This window comes from Equus przewalskii, chromosome 14 (genome assembly GCF_037783145.1).
Source record: "Equus przewalskii isolate Varuska chromosome 14, EquPr2, whole genome shotgun sequence".
Classification (NCBI taxonomy): Eukaryota; Metazoa; Chordata; class Mammalia; order Perissodactyla; family Equidae; genus Equus; species Equus przewalskii.
In genome coordinates this window covers 31,345,939-31,372,885 of record NC_091844.1, presented here as the reverse complement: position 1 = coordinate 31,372,885, position 26,947 = coordinate 31,345,939, and the positions used below count along the sequence as shown (strand labels likewise).

The 26,947-nt window shown below is 44.7% G+C and overlaps 1 protein-coding gene across 4 annotated transcripts in view; it reads right to left on the bottom strand.

The window, feature by feature from the left end:
- Positions 1 to 26,947, bottom strand: part of ADD2 (adducin 2) — a 103,201-nt gene that overhangs the window by 55,151 nt on the left and 21,103 nt on the right. The gene's annotated exons all lie outside the window — the stretch shown is intronic.

Genomic DNA, 26,947 nt, shown 5'->3' with positions numbered 1-26,947 from the left:
ACATTATTATGTGGTGAATGACGGCAAATGTTAATCAACTAAGTTCAACACACTACAAGAAACTGAAAATGAATGAATGTGTTCAATGTTTTTGGAACAGGAGACCAGAAACCTTGGGTCCACATTTATGTCCTGAGTTAGATCTTAGTTAGACCTGAGTTAGACCTTGAAGGAAGACATTACTCAATCAACAAAATTTGGGCTGTTGAATCCAAATAGCTACTGGTGCTGTACTGGGCCCTTCTTGTTGGTGCTGCAGTGAAGGGCCCCTCATCCTGGTTTTCAGGTGAGGAAATTGAGGTTCTAGGAAACGGGGTCACTTGATCAGTGCCACAGAGCTGTTGAAGAGCAGGGCATGGGTTTGAACCCATCTGGGTCCAGAGCCTGTCCTCTCTTTTCACTTCACCATGCTTTCCTCCCCTCCTCCAAATGAAGGTGAGCAGGTGTAAGCGGCCTGGTGGGAAGGTGGAGAAGGAGGTCGGCAAATGGCCAAAGCCCAAGGCCAAGGCTCCATATTCCTGGAAGAAGCCCCAAGGATTCAGCCGGCAACTTAAAGGACAATTCAAGTTCCTGTTTCTGGCATGGGGACACCAAAGGATGTAATTCACAATCCCTGCTCTCAAAAGGCCCACAATGGAGCGGGAGCAGGAGGTGGCTCAGAGAGAGATCATTATAATACTCGGGGGGGACAGTGCTCTGATAGAGTTCATGAACCACGGGGTTCCAGGCAAGTCCCAACCTCGAGGCTCCAGCGCTGAGCTTTAACTTGCTTGTCATATACCTCTGCCACCACCCACAAAACCATGTGGACTTCATGCCTCCAACGAAGGGGAAAGAAAGGGGGATTCAGGAAGGCCTGGTGATGCAGAGACAAAGCTAACCTAGCAGGATGACTGGGCTCAGGCTTCAAATACTCAGTCCCTTCAGTGAAAAGGTCAGCCAAACTTGCATACTATGTGGATAAAAGCTCATCAAAAAGCCTGTCTAATTGAACTGACACGGGCCCTGATTCACTGTTCCACACCTCAGGCTGTCCTTGAATTCAGTCACAGATACTTTTAAGGGGTCATCTTGTCTACCTTTTGCCTTCAGGCAAGACTGTACCTAAAACCAATGAAGCCATGTTTTGAAAAGTTTCACCTTGGTCAAGTTCAAACATAAAACAGTTGATTCTGCTTTTTGGCCTAATCTGAGAGCATCTGTCCTTCAATAGGAAAGCGAATGGAACCCACTGAATCATGTGGCAGGACTACCCTCTCCCCACTCCCCACCTCCAGCCGGGAAGTCCAGGAAACAGCTACTGATGATGTGTCCTTCTCTGCCTAATAGAATAAAGTATATCCTAGGCCACAGAGGTGGAAATAAATGCTCTTTTAGCACATTAAGGTCAAAGTTATTTTGCTGGATTTTTTTAAATTGGTTTTGTTGGTTTTTTTTTTTTTCTCACTAATTGGGCATCAGATAAAATTATAAGAACAGCTTGCATCTAGGACTGGAGAGGGATCTGACACCATCTCTCCCCTCTCCAGACTGAGGAAGCTGTAAAAATTCACAAGTCCAATGAGACTTGGGACTTTCTGAGTTGCAAGGGAAGGAGGAGGGTGAGTAGGTTCAGGAAGAGGGAATGGTGGGAACTGCAGGAAATATGTTAAAGTGTGAGAAGGCGTAACTGCTCACATGAGGAACTCTGCTGGCCTCTGGAACATGCATGTGGAGACATCCCAAGAGCCTGAGAAGTGAGGTGCAGGCTGTCATAGGGTGTCAGGAATAAGATGGAAAAAATAGGAGGCACGTTTGAATTTCCACTCCTCCATGATCCTCCCAATGATCCTGTATGGTTTGGATTTTATTATGAAGATATTAAGAACGATTTCACCTTCTCTATGTACCCGTTTGTGTGTTTGCATATCCATGTGTCAGAGACAATGTCATGTGCTCACCAAACCCACTTCCTCTTCTTCCTGGGCACCCAGTTTCCCAGCGCCCCTCCATCTGGATAGGGCCATATGGAATGTAAGTCAATGGAATATAAGCAGAAGTGATGTCTGTCACCTGAAGCCGAGGCAATTAAGAGCAGGATGCCTTCCCCCGACTCTTTCTCCTTCCTCGCCTCCCTGCTGGATGCAGAAGATCCAGTGGAAACTCTGGGACCCTTGGGGATGATGCAGGCCCCAAATGAAAGGAGTCCGGCTGCCACTGAAGGCAGCCCAGTGAGCATCCGATTGGAGATTCTGAGGTTGTTACAGCAGGTACCCTACCCTGAAAACATATTCACACCTTTTCTTTAGCTTGGGGCAGTTTTATTAACTCTGTGCTTATTGCTTCCATTTCACTTATTCTACTGTCTCCTTCAGGATCACCAATTATCCATAGGTTTAATCTCTGTTCTCTAAATTTTTTCATTTTTCCCCTCATTAGTTTTATCATTGACACTTTCCTTGCATTCTGACACTTTGTCATTGTTCTTTCCAACTTCACTGATTTTAACTCAGCAAAATTAATGTGGATTTTAATTCTAATATTGAACACTTTATTTTTTGCATACTTTCCTTACCTTATCTTCATTTTCACTTCAGACCTTTTCTCCTTGGTCTATTCTCTCCTACAACCACCTTCTTCTTTTTTTAGAAGCCATCTCTTTCTGAACTATATTAAGGATACCTGATTGTTTTCTGACATTTTTCTTCTGGCTCCTATAGCAGATTATTATAAGAGGTAAGTCCTTCTTTTAAGATTTCCAGATCATTTATCTTTCTCTGAAGTGTCTTTTCTCAAGGCACTTCTGTTTTCCTTTGTTCTCAAATAAGGTGAAATCAAGTCCCCTAAGATACAACCTACAGAAAAAATAGCTTCTAACAAAAGGTGATCAGGAAACCACATGTTTTCTGGAAATCAAATGTGGTGCACACACAATGAATGGTGACTTTTAATACCTCCAGGCAATTTCTGCACTAAACTGACCATAGCAATTACCTTAATAGTCAGTCCACTTAAGATCAGAGAGATAAAAGGACAATTATCAAGGAAACCAGCTCCATCCCACATCCCAGGTTATAAAATTGGTACTCCGTTTATAGAAAACTTAATAAAGTTCAATCAAACTCATTTCTAGGTGGCAGGGTGATTGATCTATTAACACCAGACTCGAAGAAGTGAATACTCAGGTGAATCCACAAATCTTAAAATCTGACCCTCCACCTCATAACTTCATGAGATTCCATAAAACTATCCATAAAATTTAGGAAGGATGGAACAAAACATAAACATTATGGTAACAATTTGAGGGCTATCAGATACTGGAGACTCAGTTAGCTTTGCTTCCAAGACATCTCCTGCTTGAACAAATGACATGGGAGGCTAGTCATACAGGCGAGCACAAGGAAGACCTTTGATGGCAGAGAGATACAAGCCCAGGAATTGATTTGATAGTGAGGGGTAAAAATAAAGTCAACATTGGCATTACTGTATTTCTTCAAATCTAAGACATCATTGACAGACACATCATTATTTTAAATATTACTAATAAAGGAAAACCACTGCAAATTATAATTGTAAGTCATCATTAATTGGAGGACACATCCCAATTTCAGAGATATTGACATGAAGGGAAAAATGTGTTCCTTAGAAATGATGAAGTATAGGAACCCAACTTAGAAATTAGTGTCACCAACTTTGGGACTACCCTTCACATGGGGGGGCAGCAGGTCATCCACTGGGTCAGGAAGCCAAGGGAAGAGACAGGAGAAATGGGCATGGAGCTTTAGGAGAGCCCTGTGACACACTGACTCGGGGTTTATTGGCAGACAAGGTTTGTTGGCTTCAGTCCTGCTTTTGCCAGGTACCGTGTCCTGAGATCTACGACAGCAAGGCAGATGGATGTGCCAGGCTCCCACACAGGTTTCACTCAGTGCACATCCGTGTTCTGCTCAGGAGGCATCTTCCTCCTCTGTGAAAAGGAGATAATGTCAGAAGACAAGACCAGACTGGGATGAGAAGGCCAAAGCTTAAAAGACAACAAGATGAAATGAAAATGGAGATGGATCCACTACCTGGATTTCTGATTTGCTGAACCGATGAAAACTGCCATGGCTGGAAGTGTTCTCCAGAGGGACTAGCATACGGTAGGTGCTCAACCAGTGCTGGTTCCCATCCCCTATATCCTCCCTCCAAGAACGTTCCTAGATCTGCCATTCGGATCTGCTCTGCATTTCCCCAATGTTTGAAGCAGAGAGAGAGAGGCAAGCAGAGAGAAAATTAAGAACTACTTCAGGGGTTGGAGGGTGGTAAACAAGTCAGTAGGAGTCCAAAGCTATCTCACTCCATTAAGAGTCCAGGGAGCTGGCTCCACCATACAGCATCATGGCTAAGAATCCAGGCTCTGAAGAACATTAAGGGCCCAGGATCAATTCCCAGCTCTGCATCTTTCTGTCTGTGTGACCTCGGGCAAGTTACTTAATTTCTCTGAACCTCAGTTTCTTCATCTGTACAATGGAGAGAGGAACAGTACCTCCTCAGAGGATTATTTGAGATAATATATGCAGGCACAGGCTTTGCACAAAGCCTAATAACTACTATGGGCTCTAAGAGCTCAATAAATGTTTGGTGCTACTATTAAATCATTCTTCATGTGGTCTATTGACATTGTAACAACTGAATTTTTAAAATCATAGTCTGGATTCCATCTTGCCAGCAAGCATACAGCTGGGCTGACTGCACCATAAAATATTCTCAAGGGAATGTCAATGAAGCTGTGAAGTTGAGCTTAATAAAATTAGGCAGGTTATGTTGGCTGCTGAATTTCTGTCCGACAGACACAGGTAGATTTTTGACTGATACACAGTGTTAAACGGTGGGCTCCACTTGTCCATCTGAGCAGGTAATCTAGAGCTTCCAGTGCTGGTAACAATGCGGCTTGCATCACTGATGAGAATGCCTGGACTGGGTTGCAGGTTTTTCCAGCTAATTCCCTGACCGCCTTGACCCAGCCATTTATTATAGGCACATCTGACATGCTCGCGCCTTAGGAAGGGCTTCTGGCCCTTCTTAGCAGTCAAGCTCGAAACTCAAGAGAAAGGGGTGAGATTGTCAGTCTGGGAAAAATACAGGAGGCAAAGGATTGCAAACCAGGGCAGAAAATCATGAAGGATATAAAGAGGGTGAGTGCAGGGGGAGATCCCACTTGTCACCACTCAAAACAAGGGCATTTAAAGCAAATTAAATGAGGTTTCACATAGTGGTGAGTAAACAAATGGACTGTGTTAGCCAAGGCATGATATGGAATGAAAGTGGATGAAGCCATGCTAAATATCCATCTAAAGACCTTCGATAATAAACACTCACAAGACGTTCAGCCATGCCAAGCCGTCTCATGGAAAAGTGTACCTATACAGCGTTAAATGAAAAAGGATTTGGGGTGGAATAAATAATAGCTAGGGGCCTCCCCACCTCCCAACCTCCATGCGCTGTGGGGTGGGGGCGGGACAGCTGCCTGCGCTCCATCTCGCCCTTCTTTGTGCCCAGCATCCCTGGGAAGTGTGACAAAGGGCCTGGATGCCATCTCTCTCCTCCACCTTTTCAACCCACCATAATTTCAGAAGCATTATTACATATGGTGAAGAGCACAGGTTCTGGTGAAGACTACCTGTATGTATCCCAGGTTCAGCTCTCCTGGCTGTGAGACCATAGGCGAGTTACTGAACTACCCCACACCTCAATTATGGTAGCAACCCGAAAGGGTTGTTGCAATCAAACGGATTCATCCATGTAAAATACACAGGACAGTGTCTGTCATAGAAGAGGCATTCAATAATGCTGTATTATTTGGCAGTTTTCAACAGTATGGGTAGATCAAAATCCCAAGCTGCTGGAGCAGCTGAGGAGGGTGAACATTGGCAAGCAGCTCAGAAGCAAGCTGCCTGGGAATGTTCCAAAGGGCTCTATAGTGGCTTGAACAGTTGCCCCTCAAAAAATATGTCCATGTCCTAACTCCCAGAACCTGAGTGTGACCTTAGTTGGAAAATGGATCTTGACCAATGTAATTAAGTTAAGAATCTCAAGATAACTCATCCTAGATTATCCAGCTGGGCCCTAAATCCCATCACAAGTGTCCTTATAAGACACAGACACAGAAGAGATGGCCATGTGAAGACAGATGCAGAGACTAGAGTGGTGCAGCCACAAGTCAAGGAACCCCAGGAGCCAACAGAAGCTGGAAGAGGTAGGCGAGGACTCTCCCTTAGAGCCTTGGAGGGAGCGCAGCCCTGGTGACGCCTTGATTTTGCCTTCTGGACTCCAGAACTATCTCGAGGTTTCTCCAACCTTAATGTGCATACAAATCACCTGAGGATCTGGCTAACCTGCAGGTTCTAATTCAGCAGGTCTGGGGTGAGGCCTGATATTCTGCTTTTCTCAAAAGCTCCCTGGTGCTGCCAATGCTGCTGGTCACAGACCACACCTTGAGTAGCAAGGGTTTAAGAGCATATTGTCATCAGCAGCACTATGACAACAAAGGAGATCCCTGGAACAAAGGGACAGAAGTTATAGATCCAATCAGCCACTACACTGGACCACTGTGACAGTGGAGGAGCCCAGCTTTCAGCTGTGGGATAAAGAGTAGATGCGAGTCATTGACCTCTGGTGGTACATCTTCCTGAGCTCTGTCGATGCTTCTGAACTGAACAGCAGCTCCCTGGGGCAAGGCTAATGGGTTCTGACTGCTCCAGTTAATCCAGTTTATCACTCTCTAACAGGGTCAACCAAGCAGTGGTCTCATCCTTTTGGATGAAAGAAAGAAAAAATATTTTCTCATCCCTGGCTTATGAAGGGCCCAAAACAATTCCTGGGAGAATGGAAACTTTGAGACAGAATCCCAATTTCTTAATTTCAGTTAACTTGATGGAGACATTTATACCAGTACTTTTGCTCACATGTTTTTATAGAGTGAAGAACATTTGGTCCAAAAAGGAAACCAGAATGAGCCTTTAGTGAAGCCTGGGCTCTTACTTGACTGGGGGTATTGAGAAGCTCAGGTTAGTTGACAAGAGAAGAGAGGCCACGGGCATATATGCCTCAGGATGAGGGTGGGAGTGAGGTAGCTTTACCCACTAAAAGAGCCTAGGTTTAAAAACCAAAATAAGCTGATCCACTAAGTCCAATGTAGGAATGGGCAGAAGAAGATACAGATGTCCCTTGGCCTGAATTCTCACTACATTCATTTTCCCACCGATCTTTTTCTCCAGAGCCCCTCCTCCAATGCATTCTGCACACATGGTTATATCTCTAAAATGCTTCATAAAAGCCATCCATGACTGCTTGTTTTCTGTAGTCAAGATGGTCACAGGCTTTATATCATGTACCAACTCCAGTGGATTGGTGGCTCTGCCTTAGGAGAACTTGAGTCCTCCCCTGCATTCAGTCAGAAAGGATGTGAGGACGAATTTCCAGTGTCTGCCATGGGCTCAGGGAAGGAGGAGTGGCCATTTCTTTCTGGACAATAGGATAAAGTCATCTTAGCTTTCAAGCTCAAGCTAGCACCAAGGCGTCATCTCCTACTCTTCCTCTATATGAAACACCCACCCCAGACAAGCAGAAAGAACCACCCTGTCCATCCCATGCCAGCTGCCAGCTCCACACATGTCCCTGCCTCTGTGGCTTGGTTCAGACCAGACCTCCCGTCTTCTCCTGGTCAAGTTCTTTCCATTCTCTAACGCCTAATTCTCTCCCTCTTCTCGGCTCCAGTACCTCATTTATCACCAAACTGGCATCTTTTCCTGCTATTACTCACCTCTGTATATGAGTCAGGACAAAAGTGATTAATGTCTGAGTGTTCCTAGCTTTTCCCCTCTCACAGGCCTCTCTCCTCCCAGAACTCCAAGGAGAGCCTGCCTCACCTTATTGGTTCTTCTGGGCTTCACAATGCAGGATTGACAGGGAAGGGAGACAGGGAGGGACCAAGAAGATGGGACCTTCAAGGAAGTTGGTGGTTTTTTAAGGCCTTATGTTGAGAGAAGAGCACCAATGTGAGGTGAGGGCAGCAGGTGGCAGAGAAAAGAGGATTTGTAGGAAGCATTGCTATGGTCTACATACTCCTCATTTCAGTCAAGAAATGCAAGACTTCAAGTTATTACGAAGGACTTCAGGTTACTTAAGTCCGTCCTTCAGGCCACAGCTGTGACCTCAGCCTGGACTCGTGGGATGTGGCCATGTAAGTGTCCCTTTTACTCCTCGAGTGCTCTCCTCCTGGCATGGCTTGAGGGGCCATTTCCTGCACCTGTCTGCCAGGGCCTGGAGCAGATCCCAGTGTGGTAGAGTTGGGAAGTCCCTGAAAGCACACCCAGCCCCCTCACTTTACAGATAAAGAGCCTGAAGCCCAGAGAAGGGGGTCTGTGGGCACCTCAAATTCCACTGCGGCTGAAATGCCTGCATGAGCAGTTTGTCCTGAGCTGATGGCAGAGTGTGACTAGCACCACTTCCCCTTCTTCCGGAGGAGAATACATTAGGTTGGCGGATATCCAACCAATCCAGTTTGACAGGTATTGACTGAAGACACTCTATGAAAAAGTGCTTTGTGTGACAATACCTTAAACATTCCAGAAAAGCCTGCTATGGACACTGCCCTGTTGTGAACTATTTTATGATGGGAAGCATCCTTTTGCACAGACAGTAACCATCCCTGGTCATGGATGAGGCCCTTCGACCTCTGCCTTGGGTTCAGCTCTCCACCCACAGGTGTGACCCCTCCCCCATCTCCTGTTTCTCACCCTCTCCCCCGTCTTGTGCCTTCCCCTCCTCCCCTCACCCATAAACACCTTATCTGAAGACTTGTTTCCTCTTCCCCCTATAGAGGCAAGTCCAGTGCAGAAAAAAGTAGGTGCACCTTGGGAATGTTTATTTCTGATGGTGGGAGTAGGGGAGTCTCATTAAAGACCACTCTGATCTTATTGGCCTGGTTTCCCCACTGGCAAACCCACAAGGCCATTGAAGTTCTAGCCCTCATTGAATGTGAGTTATAGGGGACTTCAAAGGCAGCCTGTCCAGGGCTGCCTAAGCATTCCTCAGCTTTCCCTGCTGACCCCTGCAGGCTCCATGTCAGTTGGCTTCCTGCTGGTTTGGGCACAATAGGAGGCACTGACCCAAGATGGGGAGAGACGCCAGGGCATTTCCTCCCTCACTCTCTGCCTCAAGTGGCATCTCCTCCTCCATGGCCCCAGCTCCCGCCTGAGAAGCCCACCATATTCCAGCTTCCGCAGAGTGACTCTGGCCCCTGGGCTGGGACAACTCCACTTTCTCACCTTCTACTTCTAGACTCAAGACTTATGACTGGGGCTAATCTTTGGGCTACCTCCCCAAGCCCTGTGTAAATGTCCTGCATTAAATTCCCTCTATTGAGATACTTGAAGAAGTTCATATTTCCCTTGTTAGCCCCTAACTGATACACAGCCCAATCTTCCCCTCCGCCTTCATTAAACTTATGAGGAAACGGAGGCCGAGAGAGTGTGATTTGTCCAAAGAAGGACACAGTGACACTTAGTTGTCAGGGACTGGACTGGGTTTCCTGCCTCTGTCCTCCTCATCTCTGCAGAACATGGCAGGGAATGCTCGCTTTTCACTTTTAAGGCAAAAGAGTTGAGAGTCATTGGGATCGACAAGTTTGAGACACGTGACTTCTCTAGAACAGCCCCAGTCATAGAAACCACAGCCCTTTCCTGTTCCAAACACACCCTCTGGATGTGAGGAACAATTTAAACCTTTACTATGGGGATGAAGGCACATCAGAGTGGCCCAGGCTGTGACCATAGCCAGGTCACCACCTGCTTCCGTGCCTCAGTTTCCACATCTAAGGAAACAAAAGTGACCCACAATTACCGTTTCCAGAAGCGTTTAAATATTTCTCTTAATATATGCAGCAAAATTCAACTCCTCAAATTTTTGGACCAGATGGTTTCTCAACTCTGCAAAGTAGGTTTAATTTAACAGTTATTTAAATATGCCATATATTTTAAATACACAGTGCTTCTGCTAATTAACACTTCATAATTTCTCGAGAATCCCACGGGCAATTGTTACCATTTGTAACTGGTGAAAGATAGTATCAAGAAAATGAATTCTATTTCATTCCCAAATTGAAGCCCTGGGATAGTATACGTGAAATATCTCGTCTCTTGCACCCCGTGCAGATGGAGTGGTGGGAGAAGATGAGTGTGACTCCCCTGAGCCCCCTGGGGTTGCATAATGGGGACATGTGAGCATAGCACCTTCTTGGGCACCTTGAACATTAATGTTCTTCAAAAGGGCTGATGGGCCAAGATTAGCTACACAGATGTGTCTAAGTTAAACAGTGACCTAACAAGAAGACATGGACATACGTGCACACACATATGTGTACACACGGCCCTTGTAAGAAAACAGCAGTCAGTAGAGCAAAATGACCCCCACATGTGTGAGCCTGCAGCAAGGCAAACTAAGCCACAGGTGCAGAATGGGGGCTAGGGGCGCCCTGCCTCCAAATCTCACCGGGCTGCCTAAACATCCTCAGCCCGCTCCTCTGTGCCTGAAGTTCGATCATTGAGAGGTTTATTTGGCTAAATAGGTCTCCTGTTTTTAAAGGCCAGCACTCCTGGGAGAGTTGATCAGATATTTGCTAATCTTCCCTACATCGGTGTGACCTAATGAGACAGCTTTCCTCCTGGAGTTTCAGACATCAGGAGCTCATAGGTCAGGGAACCCGAAGAGAACATGGAACCCTTAGGGAGACGCACCGGGAGGATGCAGGCTGAAGGTTTGCTTGGCCAAGCTTCTGCCTAGGACCCCCTGCCTGGCCGGGCTCCCACCATGCACACCCTCTACAGCCTCAAGATGCTGCCTCTTTGAGGAGAGAGGAAGAGACATGAGCAAAAGGCTGACGCTGAGGCAGGGGACAGAAATAACAGGAAAGACTGAGTGCCATTGGGGAAAAGCTCATTGTGTAGAACCTTCTTTCTCAAAATTGTAAAAATAACAAAGAAATAGACCAGAAGTTCTAAGAGGGAAGGGCCTTGTCTGATTTTGCTCATCACTGTGTCCCTGGCACCTAGAATACTGCCTGAAAGAGAGGAGGTGCTTGCTGGGAATTGGCTAAATGAAGAAGATGGTACAGACCAAAGTGCAATGAGATGACCCTCAAGGCCCTTCTAAGAGCATCATTTCTGAGGGCCCACTGACCATTCGTGGCTGCACAACCTCTTGCTGGAGGTATGGACGGGCTCTGGGGAAAAGGACGATCCCTCTGCAGACCCCTACAGAGATGTATACTGAACTCTGCTGGCTTTCTGCCGTTCCCCTGGGTCACCACCTTCATTAGGCAGCATCTGCCAAATGGCCAGCCCACATGTCACATCTTCCCTGCTGACGCCCACAGCAGGAGGGAGATGCTGCACCAACCAACCTTAAGTTTCCCTTACCCAAACCTGTTGCTCAACAGGCAGCAGGCTCTGCACCAGAAGACACGGAAGGAAATTCTTTGGGGGTATTTTGCATCCTTCATTTCTGGGGCACCACAGGCAAAGTGAAACTGCCGATCTTCTATTAGACCCAATGCCCCAAGGTGATGTTCATGGCCGTAGTTTCAACTTTCCCCTCCCCTCTCATTGGGTTCAGAGGAGTAAGTGGCACAGGCAGCAGGTGAGAACCTAGCCATGATTCTGTAGTAAGGTAGGACAAAGTTAGCGTTTTGTAACCAAACCATGAAGCAGTACAAAAATATATAGTATGAGGCCTATGGATCTTTACAGTTTGCAAAACCATTTTGTAACCAATCCAAAACAGCAGTGGATGTAGCCAGTGACACTCCTCCCTAAAGCCCATCTAAAAATCCAGATCCACGCAGAAGCACCTTGCTCGATGCTAGGTGCACAGTAAGTCCTCAATACATTTCTGTCCGAATGAGAAACATTAGAATGCAATGTGTGTCTGGACCAATCGAGATCATGTATGTATGAAACAGAAAGCTTTCCCAATCCCTGGATACACTTGAACCGTACGCCATACCATCGAGAACCCAGGGCACTAAGCAGGCATTCATTCCTGGGGCTGTGTCGTGGGGAAAGAGCACTGGACAGACTCCAGAGACCAGAGGAATGGTCCTGGATCTCCAACTAACTCGCTCTGTGATCTAGAGCAAGTCACTGAGCCCCTATGGGCTTCTGTTTCACCATCCATGAAAAAAAGTGCAGGACGAGGCAGCCTCTGAGGTCCCTTCCAGTTCTCAGGTGCTCCTTCACTGAGAGTCTGTGCTTTGCACAGCTCCAATGGTGTCTCAGCTTGGTCCCTGGGGGTGAAGGGCTGAGGGGAGAAACAGCCCCTGGGCTCACCTGCTCCCAGCCATGGTCAGATGGCCCACAGGAATGTGGGTGGTGGGGACGGAGAGGAGGATCCTGCGCCATCTAGAGTCAGAGTGGCAAGGGCACCAGGGGCAGGGAGGCAGCCTCTAAACAAAGAACTCAGCCCAGGAAGCCTCCTCTAAGCGGAGCCCGGGACCCCGCTGTTTGTCTGGAGGAGTCGGTGTCTTTCCTTTAGGAAGATGAAGGAAACAAAGGAACTTATGGAAGGCTTTAGAATGCCACAGCCTGTCCCCTGGTTACTGGGGGAGAGGGACATGCAGGCGCTAAATTCGAGCCACAGTGCTGCAAACTTCACAAGAGGAAGGAGTCGCTGAAACATCCCATGGAAAAGGAACCAGGTTCTGGCTCCGTCTGTTCATCCGTCTGTCTGGATCCGCCTTCCCCTGCTAATTAATTCCCATCTCATCACAGTCACTCTTGGCACCTAAGTCCCGCTCACAATTTCCCATCTATATTGCCTCACATTCAAGAATTCCCTGCACTGACATAGACACACAAAAATAAGACATGATTGAATAAATTAGCTGCTTTCATAAGCTCAGGGTCTAAGGGCCATCTTTATTAGATCTGCCATAGGCTATACAATTGTGCAGAATCTTTTCCATGAGTTTTTCTGGCAGCAGATGTGGTGGGAGACCCGAAATCACTGCTGGCACGTCTTCTCCCCTGTGATCCCTCGGCTGCTTTTTAAGGAGTCTTTAATAATGCATGGGAAGGGAGGGGCGGTGCATGAATTAAACACCACGCAGCTACCAAGACGTGCTGCCTTGAAATCAGGCCTGGTGGGCAAAGCAAATGGACCAGCTTTCAGCCTGAGTGAAACTTCCGGTTTGCATCAAGAATGAGGGTTTGGATCCCAAAGCTTTTTCTCAGGATGCCATCTGACAAGTGCAGGTTTGAGCCAACATCAGCTTGTCAAGCGCCAATTTTCAATTCCTCCCAGCAGCCTGGCCACACAAATCATTGCTAGCTGAAGAAGGAAGAAATGCTTTTCCTTTAGCCTTCAAGAGCGCTAGGGGTGAGTACATATTTGACTGACATCTTAAAACATGTTATCAAAAGTTGTTGCAGGTATGGTAGGATGCATCAAGGATCAGAGGCAACGCAGTGGAAAGGAAGGGAAGGCTCTATATCTGGATTCCCAACGTGCAGATTACATAACTGATGTCAATGTGCCACCTGGGAAGTTTTTAATATTGTTAATAACACAGAATTGGCAAGTGCTCAGAAGTGGGTTGCTGCCCTGATAAAGAAAGGATCGCCTTTCTTGTCCCCAAGTCCCAGCGCTTTCCACAGACACACAAAGCCCATCCCCAGGAGCAGAGGAGCAGACTGCATCTCTGTTGTCAAGGAAACCAGTCTGTTCTTAGCTCTAGAATTAGAAAACCTGGGCCTTGTCTCAGCGGTGCCTTCTGCCCACTTCTCCTGACAGGGCTGCCATCTCCTCCCCACTGGGGACACTGAAGACCCTTTCACAAAATCGCTAGCATTGGTCAGTGGAGTGGGGGCTCCATCGACAGCCCAAATCAACCAGCGGGTGGGTGCACAGGCCACACCAACAAATCCATAGAAAAAAATGAGTTTATCCACACAGAAAGGGAGAGGACAATTGACAAGGGCCTGGGACAAGTGCCAAATGAGTGACCCGTGTTACCAGGAATGGCTTAGGGAAGTAAGGTTGACCACCAAGCCGGCCCAACACTTTTCCCTCCAAAACATCCACCCCCACAGTCCTCCACACGGGAGACTCAGCCCGCTGGCATCCGATGGTTCAAACCTGGTGCTCTACCTGAGGCAGGGAGGGGGGCCCAGGGAAGCCTTCTGGGGTAAAGGGCCTGGGTTCAATGCTCCTGGGTGGGTGGGGGCATTTGGAGAGTTCAGGGTAGGACACGGGTCTCGGAGGAGGGGAGAGGAGAGCCTTGTTATTGCTACCACCATGAAGGGGTAGTCCAAGATGGAAAGGAAAAAGGGAAGGAGAGAGTGGACCAGCTGCTGGCAGGAGAGGGGAGAGGACAACCGGCATCTTCAGGGATCTTCTCTGTGAAAACCAAGCATGGGGAATAAATTTGAGAGGCCCTGAGGTGACACCTGCTGAGGACAATCTTGCCCCCAAAACACCCCATGTGCTTGATCCTCTGAATAACCTGAGCCAACGTTGTGTCAGCACCTCTTTCAGAGTGAGCACCCTCTGCCTGGCCTTGTGCCTACTTGGATACACGTTTCATCTGTCCTTTAAACCAAGACTCTGAGGGATCCATTTCTGCCTCCTCCCTCCGTCCTCCACAGCCCTGAGAGAACAGCTAGCACATCCTAGGACTGTCGAGGGTCTGCCAAGCTTTCACAAATGAAGGAATGCTTATTCTAGACCCTGTGAAATCACCTACAGAAAGTGTTCAGAATTTTGAAGTGATTACGAGAAAGAATTTGAAGATTTCTGTCTCTAGACTTCAAAGAGTATTAGCTGGATTTTTACTTCTAGTGGTGCTTTACCTGACTGTCCCAATTATTGTGATTGCTTTATTGTTATTAACAATAATAACAGGGGCCAGCCCGGTGGCATAGTGGTTAGGTTTGCTTGCTGCATTTCAGCAGCTCAGGTTCACGGGTTCAGATCACAGGCACAGATCACGGGCATATACCCACACACTGCTCATCAGCCATGCTGTGGCAGCATCCCTCATACAAAATAGAGCAAGACTGGCCACAGATACAAAATAGAGAAAGATTGGCCACAGATGTTAACTCTGTGAGGGCAAATCTTCCTCAGGAAAAAATAATAATAATAATAATAATGATGATGGTGATGATTCTTGTCAGCACAGGGAAGCTACAGTGAGACACTTGAACAGAGACATGGGGGAATTAAGAGTGACCTCTGAATTAAACCCTAAGAGTATCCACCATGCTTTGGGACAGAGATCTACATAATGATTAACTGAAAGAGAAAATGACTTCTTGGCCAGTAGGACTAGACTTTAATCTGACAGTGTAATGGCACGACGAAAGGCCATCACACATGTGAGTCAGTCCTGGAGGGATGTCACAGTGCTGGGGACACGGTTCATGCAACATGAAGTTTAAAATATCCCAAGTCCTTTGCTTGAATTTCTCAAACACTGTGAAGAACAGAGAGTCTCCAGCAGTGCTTTTTAGATCCCCCTTTTCCTCTCTGATTCGTTGCGCTCACCTACACAGCTGCCACATGCCTTTTCCTCAGGCTCCACCCTCCCCACCCCTGGAAACTCCTCCTCTGCCCCAGCCAGCTCCACCTTGTTCCTACTTCCCTATTCCCCGTTTCCTCTCACTCTGTGCTTGACAGCCTCAGCTTTATTATGCAAATTTATAACCTCATTCAATTTGTCCTTCCTTGACCCCACCTGCCCACCTCTCCTCCCAAGCCTGTCTCTGGTCCCCCACTTTCCATCCCAGAAGCCAGAAGAGCAGGCGTGATTGGCAGCCACCCTCTTCCCCGCTTCAGGAGCATACAACATGGCAAGGAGGAAGCTGTGTACACAAAACCAGAGTCTTCTTCAACCGCCAGGGGAGCAGAAAGGCTGAGGACAGTCAGATAGATGGTAAGGACTTTTGTCCCAACACCTAAAGAAAGACCATGTCAGGAGGAAGGAGAGTTGGACAGAAACGGAGGCATAAACAAGACTGTCTCAGGGGCAGCAGGTGGATTAGAGCTGGATTAAAGGGTGGGCCAGTCGGACAGACGCCTGGAGCCCTAATCATCAAGCAGCATTACAATGCCATCAGCACAAGTTAACTCAAGCTTATGTAGAAATACAGTGCGAGTTAGCCAGATTTTCATAGAAACAGCACCAGTTAACTCAAGTTTCTGTACACCACTCCTCACATTATGGTGACATTTAAACTGGTTCTGTTCCCATTGAGTAGACAGAAAACTTATGACAGCTCCCTGAGTGTGCTGACCTACAATTTTTAAGTATTTTTGCAAAATACCCCTCCAGGTTTCATGGTATAAGCATGACAGTCCCCTGGCATCTGTCACCATATTCAGATGAAATTTCCAAAACAAATAAGACATGATAGAGCGCTATGTACAGATAAGTTATTTAGCTGATTATATAGCTTCTAGAATCTTTCATATGCCTTTCAAGAAGCTGCCTAGTTCAGAAAATCATGTTAATGCTTTCTTTATTTTGGACATGAAGAGAATCCATTTCTCTCTATTCTCGCTTTTTAAAAAAAGAAAGAAAGACTGAATGGATACTTAAATAATATCAGCTTGGAGGAAGGCAGAATCATTAGTCCACCCAGAATGCTCATGAAAGCACAATTCCTGAGAGAGGGAGACCCACCCTGATATAAAAGGGATACTTCAGGCTTGACACTGTTTTGAAACATTTAATTCATCCAGATTTCCCTGTTCTGATTCTATCTCCCTAAGAATTCTTCTGATTGTGATTCAGCTTCTCACATCCATGTGAGGCCCAAAGAGAGCAAATTCTGGCGAAAATCCACAAATTAACTCTGATCTTCACTACTACTCTTTCGAGTGGGAATTATTCTCCCCATTTTACAGAAAAGAAAACGAAGGCCCAGAGGGCTTAAATTGCTCAGGAAAACACAACTAACAAGTGGCAGGGTTGAATGCTGGAACTGGGTTCATCTGATTCCCAAGTCCAGTGTACTGTAAGGCCTCCAATTGTTTCTATAGTTTGTTTATTTTTTTTAATTAAACAATACTTGAGAGACTTATTTATAAATGAAAACAAAAATCCAATAAGGGATGACCAGAGTTTTTTAAATGATTACAAATATTATAAGAAATTCCAGTTTAGGATGGTGTCTGGTTAGTGATCCATAACTCACCCTCCCCCAACTTTTCACTGTAAACCAATATCAACTTATACACAAAATCAGATCGTAACTCATAAGCACTCCAGAAATGAAGACTGACAATTAGACTAGATAGAGTCAGAACGATGGATGAACACATACTCATCACAAGACCAGTGAAAGGACAGGCACAAACAGTGACTGATACAGGCACTTGTCTTTGTCGCTTGGAGGAGAGAAAGCTCCACAGCCAGAAGGTGAGGCCTTATTCCTTCCCCATTGTCTCCGTCCTGCCTCAGAGTCTGTACCCTCCAGAAAATTTAGCAAACTTCTCACTATGATGTGGAAGCTGCACCTTGAGTGGTCAGAGCTATTTTACACACATATCACCCCTGTGAGCATCTCTCACACACATCTGTACCAGGATTGCAATGTCAGTCATGCAACGTGGCCAGGGACCGACATGGATTACGACGCTGTGTTGCAGGCAGAGATCTGAAGAAACAAATAAGAAGTGGCTGTGACAGGATGGGTGTGAGAGTCAGAAAAAAATCCACCTGTGGCCACTTACAAAAAGATATATATATAATGAGGTCATACAATCTGATTAAAAATAACTAGCTGGACAAATATGTACCAGGAAAAAGTAAATGTAAACAAACTATGGGTTGTAATATTTATATCAAAGACAATAAAATTCAAGATAAAAACCTCTAGATGACACAAAGTCTTTTTTTAAATTTTTTTGCTGAGAAAGATTGTCCCTGAGCTAACACCTGTGTCAATCTTCCCCTATTTTATATGTGGGACACCGCCACAGCATGGCTTGATGGGCAGTGTATAGGTCTGCACCCTGGATCTGAACCTGGGATCCCTGGGCTGCCAACTTAACAACTATGTCACTGGGCCAGCCCCTACAAAGATTCTTTTTATTTTTGAAAAGTGTAATTCCCATAACGAAAATATATTGAACTGTTATGCATCAAATAGCATAGTATTGTACGGAATATATAAAGCAAAAACTATTGAGAATTGATGAGAAAATAACAGGATCCCAATAATAACAGATGAAATTAATATGCTTCTCAGTCCATGACAAATTAAAGAGGCTAAAATAAGGATGGAGGAAATAAAAAACCTGAATAGGTTGATTAATTAGCCTTAAAGGTATCCCTCGCTGTCCACATTTGCACATTACAAACTCGGAAAACTAATAGATTTTGACAAGATGTACACTAACGTTATACATTAACATTACAGAAAGCAATTTCACTGCATGTGTCTAGAGCAGGACAAAATGCCAGATAAAACAAACACTCCAGCAAAGCATTTCTTCATTCTAGGAGAAGCACTATTTATCCTGAGAGAGAGAGTGGGGGTTTTGTTTTGGTTTGGTTTTTGATGGGCTCCTTAAAATGCGAAAAGTGAGTTCCTGTCTCCCTTGCTGTGAAATAATAAGAAATATATATCCCAGTCTCCACCTCTAGATCCTAACACAGAACTCCTAAAAGACTTGTAATTTCCTAAGTGATAAGGGCGATAGAAGCATCTTACACAGAGCTCTTAAATGCCTTGGAATTTCCTTGGTTATAGGAACATCTTTTGTTCTAATGAGGTGACTGTTGGTGGGCTCCTAGATGGCTCCTCGGTGGGGGCTGGTCACCAGGAAGACCAAACCACGATTAGAAGCTTGGAATTTTCAGCTCCACCTCCCCATTCTCTGCAGGAGGTGGAGGAGATGCTGGAAATTGAGTTAATAATCAATCATGCCTATGCAAGGAAGCCGCCATAAAAATCCCTAAAGTATCAGGTTTGGAGAGCTTGCAGGTTGGTGAATGCATCCATGTGCTGGGAGGATGGTACCCCCCAACTCCACTGGGACAGAAGCTCCTGCGCTTGAGACCCTTCTGGACCTCACTCTATGTACCTCTTCACCTGGTTGGTCATCTGTATCCTGTATCATGTCTGTTATTCTATAATAAACCACTGGATGTAAGTAAATGATTCCTTGAGTTTTGTGAGCTGTTCTAGCAAATTATTGAACCCAAGGAGCGGGTTGTGGGAGCCACCGATTCATAGCCAGTCAGTCAGAAGTATGCAGAGGGTTAGACTTGCAGTTGGTATCTGAAGTGGGGGCAGTCTTGTGGGACTGAGCCCTAACTTGTAGGATCTGACACTAAGTTCAGGTAGACAGCGTCAGAATTGAATTGAATTATAGGACATCCAGCTGGTGTTGGAGAATTGGTCAATGTGGGAAAAAACCCACACATTTGGTGTCAGAAGTGTTTTCCGTTTACTCGCCAACCCTCCCCAGCCTTGATGTGGAAGAAGATGGTGAAACAAAGGGCTAAGTTGCCCTGCAGAGGAAGTAACAAGAAAATCAGAAGTGGTGCACCAACAGCGAGTGGGGAAGGATGGGAGGTGCAACGACAGGCAGGGGCCCTGGGACAAGAACACAGCGAAGAACAGAGGCCTATAGAAAGAAACAGCCAGGGAGAAATTCTCCGTAATGGAGAATGGCCAATAAATTTCGAGAATCATTGATGTCTGACTTTGAATTTAAAAGTTGTTTCCGGCCCTACATATAAATAGCTTCTGTATGCCTAATCCTTTGATTAAAAGTCTGACATGTAGAAGAGCCTTGTGTTAGTGGTGCTTTGGGAGAAGAAAGGAGAAAGGACAGTGTTTAGTGAGGGCAAATGTATTAACAAAGAGGGCAGCTCCTCTGGGAGGCAAGCTCTCAAGTATGATGGACGCTATTGTTCACCAGTATCTGCCTCCTCTCTACTTTCGAGTATAGGAAAGAATGATAATTTCCCACTCTCTTCCAGTTTGGCATTGCCATGTGTCTTTTTGTGGTCAATGAAATATGAACAGGAGTTCATCTGGAAAGAAGCAGTTTAGAACCCTTCCCCCTGCTGCAGCCACCAGCAATTTTCAGATGGTGGCAACTCCATCAGCCTAAGTCTCTGAGTAAGGAAGACATGGGACAGGTCCCCCCCAAAACTCAACAGACATGCAGCAGAAGCAAGAGAGAATCTCTGCTGTGCTCAGCCACTGAGATCATGAGGCAGCTTGATACCGCAGTGTAGTTGGCCTGCGTGACTAATAGCATGAGGAAGGTCAGGGTCAGAAGCACCAATAACACAGAGTATGATGGACCAAGAAATGCATGCCCTTCCACCCGAAAAATCTTGGGGAATCTGTGGAAGGCGTGAGCCTTCCCACGGTTTGTAGAACAGGGGCTTGAGTGACACTTTGATTCGTATTGAAAGAAAAGGTAAGTTGCATATTAAAAACAGAATGGAGGTCTTAGAGATATTTGAATTACACATTAACGGAACGTTTATAAAAATTTATTGCAAGTTAGGACACAAAGGAACTTTCAGTAAATCCTTAAAATTGACAAAGACATATTCTATGACCACAAAACATTAAAACCAAGTAATAAATTTTAAAAACAAAAACCTGCCACCTAGAAATCTTAAAACTCTCCCCTAAATATTGTTTGTTCAGAAAGGAAATCTAACTTGTAATTGCATGTTATTTAGAAAATGACAAGGAAGGCACAACATATTGATAATTAGGGGCTGCAGCCAGAGCCACATTTAGAAACAGACTTATAGCCTTTACTACTTTTATTAACAGGAATGAAGATAAAATATCTAAGCATTCAACTTGAAAAGTTAGAAAAACAGAATAAATCTAAGGAAAGAGAAAAGAAATTAATTAAAATAACACAAATTTGGGCCAGCCCCGTGGCCGAGTGGTTAAGTTCGCATGCTCTGCTTCAGCGGCCCAGGGTTTCGCCGGTTTGTATCCTGGGCACAGACATGGCACTGCTTATCAGCCCATGTTGAGGTGGTGTCCCACATGCCACAACTAGAAGGACCCACAACTAAAATATACAACTATATCCTGGGGGGATCTGGGGAGAAAAAAGCAGAAAAAAAAAAAAGGTTGGCAACAGTTGTTAGCTCAAGTGCCAATCTTTAAAAATAATAATAATAATAATAAAATTAGTAGAAGAAAATTGATTAATTAATCCCAGAGCTGGTTATAAATAAATAGACACATTTACGCAAAGCAGTAAAGGAGAGAAGCAGCAAATAAATAAAATTGGAAATGAGATTGGGAATATATCAGCATATATACGGAAAACAAAAATCTATGAGGGCTGGAGGAAGCAAGAAATAGGGCAGGAAGAGGCCACCTGCAAGCAAAGCCAGCCCAGCCCATGGCGCTGGGGAAGGATGTGAGACGTTTGGGAAATGGCTGCTTGTTTGCCTTGGATATCAGCAATTATTCTAGCAACTTCTAGGGAGAGTCATATTTTCAACAATCCCCATGCTTAATGAGCCCAAGCATAATTCTCCACACAGAGAACAATGCAACCCTGGCTTTACAGTTGTTGGGGAGGACAGGAACAGCTCCATTTCCATGACCGGTTCATCTCGCATCACACTGCCTTGGATCAGGAGGGTCGCCTTACACTAGGATTGGCCTACAAAGTGCCATTAGTTCTTGGAGAGGTGAGAGGGAGCCACAGGCCACGGGGAGAACAACATGCCCCCAAGATGCGGTACAACAGTTAAGTGCTAAACCTTCGTGGGTGGTGACGATCTAGGCCCTACTTTTCCTTTCAGGGCTAAGTCAAGCTCCTCCTCCGACTTGAGCCCTTACTTAAAATCTAGCTGGTAAGAGTGAGCCCTAATGCAAACTATGGACTTTAGGTGATAATGATGTGTCAATGTAGGTTTGTCAATTGTACCACTCTGGTAGGGGATATTGATAATGGGGTAGGCTATGCATGTGTGGGGGCAGGGGGTATATGGGAAAACTCTGTACTTTCTGCTCAATTTTGCTGTGAACCAAAAAATGCTCTAAAAAAATAAATTCTATTAAAACAGTCTAACTGGTAACCATCATTCGCAGGTCTAACTTGGCAATCACTATTTATTGCTCTCCTCTGGCATTTCCTGGATCTCTCTCTCTTTTCTCTCCTTTCTCTCTCCCCCTTCCTCTCTCACTTCAGACCAGTCCTAACCACCCTGGAGTCAGGAAGCCAGGATCACAATCCCAGCCCCTCCACCACACACCCCATCCAGCTGTGGACTCACAGGCAAATCAATTAATCAATTTTGACATCTCTCTAATCAGCAATAAAATGAGGATGTTGGTCTCGATTAGAAGTTTTCACACTGTGTTCTGAGAACCCTGGAGGTTCTAAAGAAACGCATCAGGCATTCTACAAGCATTTGATTCCATCTGTTCTAACAATCTGAAAGACTATAAAAAGCCATGTCCTTAATATTTCTAATTTAAATATGTCTGAGACTACCAGTACCTTGTGCTATTTCTTCTTTTCTATGACTTCTTTTCCTTCTGCAGATTTGAGAACTGCCTAAGACACTGTCCTTGGATAGGAAAGTTCTATTTCTGAGCTGGTAATTTTTTGGAGAGTAAAGCCTGTTCATTCTGCTCACGTGAAAATGTACCATCAAGTACATCACCGGAGAATACTAGCACTGGGCCCCATGAAACACCACAGGCAGCTCAGCGACATCTGGGGCCAGCTCTTGACATGGCAAAACTAAGTTCTCAGAGTCTTATCTAACTTTCAATATTTCTACATATTGTTTCTTTTAGGTGAAGTGAAATAATTACCCTTAAAAAGAGAAATGGACTGCTGGTGGAAGAGAGGCAATTTTAAAAGAAAATATGATGATGCCTGTGGCCAAAGTCATCAAGTTCAAGGTGAAACATCAAGTCAGACTCAGCTGGTACCTACTGATCCTTCAACTCTTGCTGGCTACAGGACAACAGTGAGTGAAACAAGAGGAAGGCCACAAAAACTCAGACAAGAAAATACAGTCGCTATTATCTGTCCATGGGCTCACCTTTTAGGTCAATACAATCCACTCAAGTCCTTGATATGCTTTGTAGAGAGAAATCTGACAAAACAGCTCTAGGGTCCCCACCATAGAACATGTACCTAGTGAACCTAAAAATGAGGTTCTTGGCCACATTCACTGTAAAACAAACATCTTAATGTTACTTTTTTAAAAGTTATATAATATTTGAGTTTGACAATGCATATTTAACATTGCCCAAGAGGGAAAAACACATGCTCCCTGGAAAAAAGTTATTAAATCTTACACTATGGACCTTGTTATACATGTGTGAAATGAAACGCCTGCTTCAAAAATACCAGTACTGCTGTCAGATAGCACAGTCCCCCCAAAATGTCAAGACTGTATTTCATGAATTCGTTAAGTAGGTCAAAATTGTTACTGCAAAGTCACATCTTATGATGGGTTAGGTTCCAAAGTCCATCAGTAAGGCCAAAATTGGCTATACTCAAAATTATCCTTGAACATCTCCATGGCCATGAAGAAGACAGTGTGGTTTTGTATGTATTGCCCTACATCATAACGTGCAGTGCAGGTATAGAGTATGTGCATTATAATGTGTGACTCATAAAAGGATATGTGCAAAATATAATCTGGTCGAATTTTTGCTCTCTTTCTCTAGGAGTTGGGTCACCGTGAGATAAACGTGAGCATAAGGCACCTCCACTCTACAGGAAATGTTCAGCGTTTCACTCTCACAGAGGCAGCATCTTACGCTTCTCTTTCTGCTGCCTCTTTACATTACAATCACCCAGGGAATTTGTAAGGGAGAACACCTGCTTCAAAACACTTAACAGTGATAGAAGGAAAAAAATATTTTTTCTTCTCAATAAGTGGGTAAATCTCAAATAAGTTTGTAAAATTCTCAAAGATTTGTCAGGCTTATTCTTAAATTAACCCAGTTTTAAAAACCCAGAAGTAGAGGCTTCCCAGAAGCTGAGGCTGGACCTTATTTAAAGTCACCCCTGTGCATGGCGAAGAAAAGCACAAGCTGTTAAGAAGGTGGCAATGCTCTTCAAACCAAGGTTTTAATTTGTCAAGCAAATTAAGATGTTTTAAATACTTCCTTCTCAGAATTACTTATAATACTTTGGGTAGGGAAATCCAGCACATTCATTTTTCATTGGTAAGTTTATTGGCTTCTCCAAGGCAAGGTGTTGGTATAAATATTTCAAACGAAGCAAGAAATTATTCTGAGTTTATTCTTCTGTTAAGAAACTTAGCTAAATACCTCTGAAACATAACAAGAGTACCCTACCTTGTATATCTTGTTGATATTTTTAATAAACCCAAGAGCTTCATTTGGCAATGCAGGGTCCACAATATCACCTGCTTACACATCATTCAGCACTGAAAATGAAAGCATTTGGGCTTAGCTTTCCAAACAAAATGCATTTGACTATTTTAAAATCCTGAGTAAATATCTAACAGAAGTCAAAGCTAAAGAAAATTTTAATAGCATTGTTCAACACTTCTTAGTGTTAAAATCACATCAAGAAGAATTTTCTACAAAACACTAAAGATTTAAATTGGCTGAGGTGCTCATTCAATCAACACTATGTAAATTGAACACTTGCAGAAGGAAATGAACACTGTTGTTACATGTTGCCAGTGATTCAACTGAGGAAAAAAGCATTCAGCAAACACTATGTAGAAGGGCGAAGGCAGAGCAAAACCACACAACAGCCCAGCAAGCATGGAAGTTGCAGTTTGGTGCAGGAAACAGGCATTGATCAGTAATCAGAAACTATTGTCCCAGCAGCCACGATAGCTGCTATGAAGGAGACACAACTGGGCCAGGAATACCTGTAGTTGGAGAATCTGGCCTCCTAGTAAAGCAAGTCAGAGACAGCTTCCCTGAGGAAGTGACATTTGAGCTGACATTGTAGGGAAGAATAGAGTCAGCAATGAAGCAGGAAGGAAAAAGTATTCCAGGTCGGGGTACTGGCAGGTACAAAGGCCCTGTGGTGGACCAGAACATGAGGAATCAAAGGAAGGCTAGTGTAGCCAGGGCAGAGCCAAGGAGGCTAGAGAATCCGGGGCAGGGGGGAGGGTGACATGTGGGAGCCCAACAGTGCTGGGTCATACTCATCCATTCAGCCATTTACTCACTCACTCATTCATCAATCAAATATTTACTGAGAGCCTTCTATGTGTCAGATAGTGTTCCAGGCACCAGAGGAGATATAGCCATGAACAGGACAGGTAAGGATCCTGTTTTCATGGGGTTTACATCCTAGATGGATAATTAATAACATAATTTTTAAAACCCAGAGTGATGAGAGCTATGAAGAGAATTAAAATAGAGCAATCACCACACTGTACATCTAAAAATGGGTAAGATGGTATGTTATGTATATTTTATCACAATAAAAAAATAGAAAAACAGACTCTCAAGAAAAAACAAACAAAAAAAGAATGATGTATTCACCATTTGGCAACCAACCTGGTAATAATTATTTCTCAAACAAGAAACATCACTGGATGCTAAAACTATTGGGCAAAACTGGGATGGGAAACAGAATGTTTACACAGTCTCAGAATGTATCTTCCACAAGATACTAGTGATTACAAGAGACTGATACTAACTTCACAGTAGAGAAGGCTGACAGTCACCACCTTAGCCAGTCAAGTCCATGTGCGCCACCTGACAGGACGCGGGGAGAAGAACATGGCATCAGCTCTCTGGTATTCCTGCTGAGAATGCATGAGCTGACCCTATCATGAGAGCACATCAGGCAAATCCAAACTGAAGAACGCACAGCAAAATAACTAGCCTGGACCCTTAAAAAATGTCAAGGTTACAAAAGATAAAGGAGAACTGAGGAACAGTTCCTCCAGACTGAAGGGATCCAAAGAGACATGATCCTGGATGAAATACTGGGCCAGAAAAAAATTGTTTTATTTTGCTATGGAGAATACTAGTGGAATAACTGGCAAAATATGAATAAAGTTGATTAGATAATAGGATTGTACCAGTGTTAACTGCCTGGTTTTTGGGTTTTTTTTTTTTTTTTTGAGGAAGATTAGTCCTGAGCTAACATCTGCTGCCAATCCTCCTCTTTTTGCTGAGGAAGGCTGTCCCTGAGCTAACATCCGTGCCCATCTTCCTCTACTTTATACGTGGTATGCCTACCACAGCATGGCGTTTGCCAAGTGGTGCCATGTCCGCACCCAGGATCCGAATCAGTGAACTCCGGGCCACTGAAGCGGAACATGAGCCCTTAACCGCTGCACCACTGGCCCAGCCCCAACTGCCTGGTTTTGATAACTGTATTTGGTTATATAAAAGAATGAGTGTTTTTAGGAAATACACACTGAGGTATTTAGGGGTAAATGGGCAGCGTTACGTCTATACTTTATTCTCAAACAGTTCAGAAAAAAATTATATATGTGTATGCAAATATAGATGTATATGTATGTATGTATATTATGTATGTAAATACATATATCTCTCTCAATATACATAGAGAGAGAGAGAGAATGCCCTCTGAAGAGGTGATACTTAGGTTGAGCTCTAAATGACAAGAAGGAACTAGCCAAGGGAGACTCCGTGAAACGGCAGTTCAGGCAGAGGGAACAGCTAGTTCCAAGGCCCTGAGGCTGGAAAGCACTTGGTGAGTTTAAGGAGCAGAAAGAAGTCCAGTGTGGCTGAAGCGGAGTGGGCAAGAGAGCAAGTGCTGTGAGACCGGAGCAGAGAGAGGTTTAGCCTTTTTTCTAACAATAACGGAAGTACTAATGGGTTTTAAACAAGAGGATAGCAAGGCCCAATTTGCATATTGAAAGCTCACATTGGCACCGGTGTGAACAAGAGAGCAGGGGATGGGGCACAAGTGGATGTGGAGAAACCAG